This window comes from Triticum urartu, chromosome 1A (assembly GCF_056163025.1).
Source record: "Triticum urartu cultivar PI428250 chromosome 1A, HENAU_Tu73, whole genome shotgun sequence".
Classification (NCBI taxonomy): domain Eukaryota; kingdom Viridiplantae; phylum Streptophyta; class Magnoliopsida; order Poales; family Poaceae; genus Triticum; species Triticum urartu.
The window spans coordinates 82,651,611-82,656,158 of record NC_141873.1 but is presented as its reverse complement, the minus strand read 5'-3'; the positions used below and the strand labels follow the sequence as shown (position 1 = coordinate 82,656,158).

General features: G+C 37.1%; 1 long non-coding RNA gene across 3 annotated transcripts; it reads right to left on the bottom strand.

The window, feature by feature from the left end:
• Nucleotides 1–2,243: 2,243 nt before the first annotated feature.
• LOC125531525 (uncharacterized) lies at nt 2,244–4,321 on the bottom strand. 3 transcript variants are annotated; one of them, XR_007293310.2, is made up of 4 exons: nt 4,171–4,321; nt 3,795–3,904; nt 2,867–2,976; nt 2,244–2,380 (listed from the first exon to the last, which is right to left on the bottom strand). It is a non-coding gene; the product is annotated as an uncharacterized LOC125531525 (long non-coding RNA). The 3 variants fall into 3 exon arrangements; XR_007293309.2 differs by having other exon boundaries at nt 4,184–4,321; XR_015603528.1 differs by lacking the exon at nt 4,171–4,321 and having other exon boundaries at nt 3,795–4,083.
• Between the last annotated feature and the right edge of the window lie 227 nt (nt 4,322–4,548).

The following is a 4,548-nucleotide window of genomic DNA, read 5'->3' as shown; positions in this document are numbered from 1 at the left end:
TATTATCATTACAAAGCAACAATTTCTGAACTTACAGTCAGACAAAAGTAATATATGGGAAGCAACCATATGCAATGCAGCAATCATAATCAGGGCAAGCAGTACAATTAAACGACTATCATCATTGTCCATTGGAGATCTTTATAAGCCAAATTAAATGAAAGGAAAATATTAGGACCCCCACAGTTTGTCGTGGCTGAAACTATATGAAAAATCAGCAATAAAACTTCCACTTTCCATGTTTATCCAAATTTTAGTTTAAGAACCAGATTCTCATTTTTCTACACTTGCCCATAGATTTCCAATGAAGAGTAAACGACACGGGAGTGCATACAGTGGGAGCAGGTTTGCCGGTCTTTGTTTTAAGCAAACAGTATGATAGTAAGGAGATCACAATCTTAATGCACTAAAACGAATAAAATGTATAAACATGTATTATAACCCTACATACCGGCAAGACTATTTAAAGTTTGTGAACAGGAGAAGGCTCAAAGATAACTTACATAATTAATTTGGAAAGGCATAAACCCTTGTTGTTTATAATGATGACTCTGGAATTTGTACCATCATATATTCGATACTGAGAATGCCTTAACAATATATTCAGATCTAAACTTATATATCCTTCCATGAAAAGGGTGATAATCCGTCTAAGTGGATAGAGAAAAACCCTATGCATATTATGAAATAACATATATCAGCGAGCCTGACACTTCAAACCATTATCGGCAGATCACGTCAATTAATTCAGACCGGAGGGAGTAGTAAAACTTTGGCATTGTGGCAGCGGAACTAAATGATACAATAAACGCATATGCGTATATGAAACATAATCCCAGTCCATTGTTCAAATATATGAAATCTACTTATAATCTTGAGAGGCTATTGGAACCCACATCTCGTCTACCAAGTCATACATAGGACTACCATTAGCAAATTGGAGAGAGAGACTTGAGATCATGTAACTAACCATGAGGATGACGACGATAACGGGGCAACATCCCTTTCTTCTGTTGTCAGGCTGGAGATCCTGTAACCAACATTAGCAAATCATACTTGAGATCACGTCAAACTTTCAGTCATAAAACATTTTCATTGTTAGGTATTGAGTATCACAATAGGCTAATAATCACAGCAAGGTACTACATGACTTTCTTTGACAATAAATTGCCCATTCCTATGCATATTCTCATCTTAGATAGGATCATATCATTTAGTAGCGCATAACACAAGATAACAAACCAAGGTAAATAAATTGCCTTCTCAAGATTTTAAGATTAAAGCATAACTGAATTTAGATATCCTACTGTGGATAATATAAGATTTAACAAAAGGCTTGCCGGTGCTTCAATTTTTTTAGTTTTTAATAGAGTTAAAAATACATAGAAACAAAGATTTGACTGGATGCTACTGTAAAAGTTGATGCGATGAAGAGATGGTAAAAGCTCCAGGTTAAGAAAATCAGGAAAATGCTTCATCTTAATTACTTTGTTCGCCAGACTTGGCTGCAAAGCATACGTGCTAGAGCAAATTTTCTTGATAATCATTATATAGAAATAGTGGCTTAGCACACCACTAAATTGTTGTTTTAGAGAGTAATTACCCATGTCGAGAACCTATCTGTGAACTAATATGAGAACAAAGAACATGGATATATATATAGCTACTAATACTCATGATCACCAAGATCTGTACCTGCAAAACACATTAGGCAGCACCAGTCGTAAGAAATTATAGCAAGAACACAATCTGCAATTCCGCATCAAGATGGTATAGCTTGCAATAAACTCCCAAATGACTGGTTTATGGAAAAAGATTAAACGACACCAGGTTTACATCATCAAGATACATGAACTAATGATCAGGAAGAAATGGCATGCATTTCAAATAAATAAATTCAATTTCCACCGTTGTCTTGATAGAATTTGAGCAAATCATAGTGTAAGAATTTTAAAAGCAAGATGAACTGATCAATCAACGGAACAGGACATACCTTGTTTACCGGTGGCGCCATGGACCCAAAAGCTTGTGCGCTTGTCGCCGGAGTAGCGGAGAAAAGCTTCCTCCGTGTGAGTGAATCCATCACGCGTCGAGACACCACGCCGTCATGAAAATAAGACAACAACGCTGCATCAAATTGATAGATACACATTAGATCAGCAAGATGGGTACGTTCAGCACCTGGGAGAAGGGAGAGAAGGAGCACAACAACGACACAAACTCAGTAATAACAGGGAAAGCAACGCAGGTGGGGAAGTACTGGTCTGGCTGCTGCTCACCTAGCCTCGGAGTCATTCACACTGTCTTTGGGAAAGTAAGGCGGGGATTGATTACAGTCCTCGTCCTGGCATCCTCTTCCTTTGTGGGGCTAGCAATGAATCTAAAGAGAGAGAAAAGAGCATTCCTTGTCAATTCTGAAGCTAAATTCCTTGTCATTTCTGACTATATTCTGAGTATGCAAATCAAGTTTCAGGGTGCATAAATTTTAGAAGCAATGTACCAACTAAACACGTGGAGCTGAATTTTACTATAGATAGTTAGCTATCTTGTTATCGACAACGCTCATATTCAGACGCTCTCTGGCTGTTATCGACAATGTTGAAGAGCGGCTTGCCGCTTGTTACCCGTTCCAGGTATGTTTAAACAGCAGTAACAACACAACCGATGATGGGCAATAGCAGCACAAACATAATCTGAAGCAAGATTAATCTGGTTGTCTTTTTCTAACTAATTAAGAACTGCTGCCATTTAAGCTACCCATGCATGGTTACATTTCAGTCAACAGAGACTGGCAATGAAATAAATAAATGACTATATTGGCAGAGGTAGCTCGTAATTAAAAGGAAACTGCAAGTAAAGGAAGTACCTGAAGAAATAGGAGCCTCGAGATCTTCATTTATTAATTGCTTCCTCCGAATCTCTATCAATCATCTACTTCCTCTGGATGGATAGACGAAAATGACAGCAAAGTTCACTCTGGAAGAACAGAGTACAAAACAAATATAGTCAACAATCTAAGGTACCACCGATAGTAAACATCATAGCAATAAACACCATACAGAAACATGGCCCTTTATTAGAAATAGTGCATGTGTGACCTATGACTAAAACTACAATAAGGATAAAGCACATACATAAACCATGTAATAAACTGGGTGTTCACCATACAGTTTCCTATAAGGCACTCCCTTTGTCCCATAATATAGAATGTTATTACATCTAGTGTACTCATATATTGGGTGTAGTAACCTCTTATATAATTATGGCACGGAGGGAGTAATAGTGTAGGTTGTTTTTCTAAATCTTTCATACCATTTATTAGAATCAATAGTGCAAACTCATTCTCTAAATCTGTAGCTTTCATCACATCTTCACAAATTTCTTGGAACCATTTTTTTTCTGTAACACCCAATCAAATGTTGATCCTTATTTGTATATGCTTATCCATATCAGAAAGTCTACATTCAACTAATTCAGTTAGGCTCCAATCTAAACCATCACAGGTCATGGATAACAACATGCATATAAACCCTAATCTTTTGTGAATCTTCCAAAAGTATATTCATTTACTGAGGTAGCCACCTTTTGTGAATCTCCATAAGGAATCATGCACAGTTAAAAAAGCGAAGTGGGGAAATCTTACAAAAAGGATCAACAATAACCTTTCCCTCTACCATGAATGCCTTCTCCATCATATGCAAGTTTCCTCTTAAGTAAATACTCACAGACATCAAGCCTTCAATACAAGAACCAGAATCAACCCAAAATCAAATGTGTTGCACCTTTTAAGATACCTGATTATCATGGCTGGGAAGGATCTTGGCTATCCATGGTGGTGCTAATGTGTAATGATGAATATCATAATTTGTAATTGGCGGCATCTCTTTGACGTTACTAAGCATACCTGCAAAGGGTGGATTTGCTCAGCATAGAACATTGTCATGATTTAAGCTTGCAGTTCACTAAATGTGCACTTGTGCGTGACAGCAAACCATATTAAATCAAGCATAACTATATTTTCTGGGGAATTTACTCAATTTACTCATATCTTGAGTAGGCAAGTTTCATGACCAGGTAATACATTGTACATGTAAGTTATGTTGACTGCATGCTAAATGTTAGAAAAAAAAGAACCGTTGAGTACACAAAAGGGCATAAAATGGAATTAACCTTCTCCTACAACCTGCTTGGATTTTTATCGAACAACTTGTAGGCATACACAAAAAGGACCTGCACAAACAAAGATAAGAAATTCTTGTGATTAAATCACAGAAGAGGAGGGCATGAATGGGGGGCAGGTTAATCAGGAGGAAGAGAGAGTGTGGATACTGTTGGAAATATGCCCTAGAGGCAATAATAAATTAGTTATTATTATATTTCCTTGTTCATGATAATCTTTTATTATCCATGCTAGAATTGTATTGATAGGAAACTCAGATACATGTGTGGATACATAGACAACACCATGTCCCTAGTAAGCCTCTAGTTGACTAGCTCGTTGATCGATAAATGGTTACGGTTTCCTGACCATGGACATTGGATGTCGTT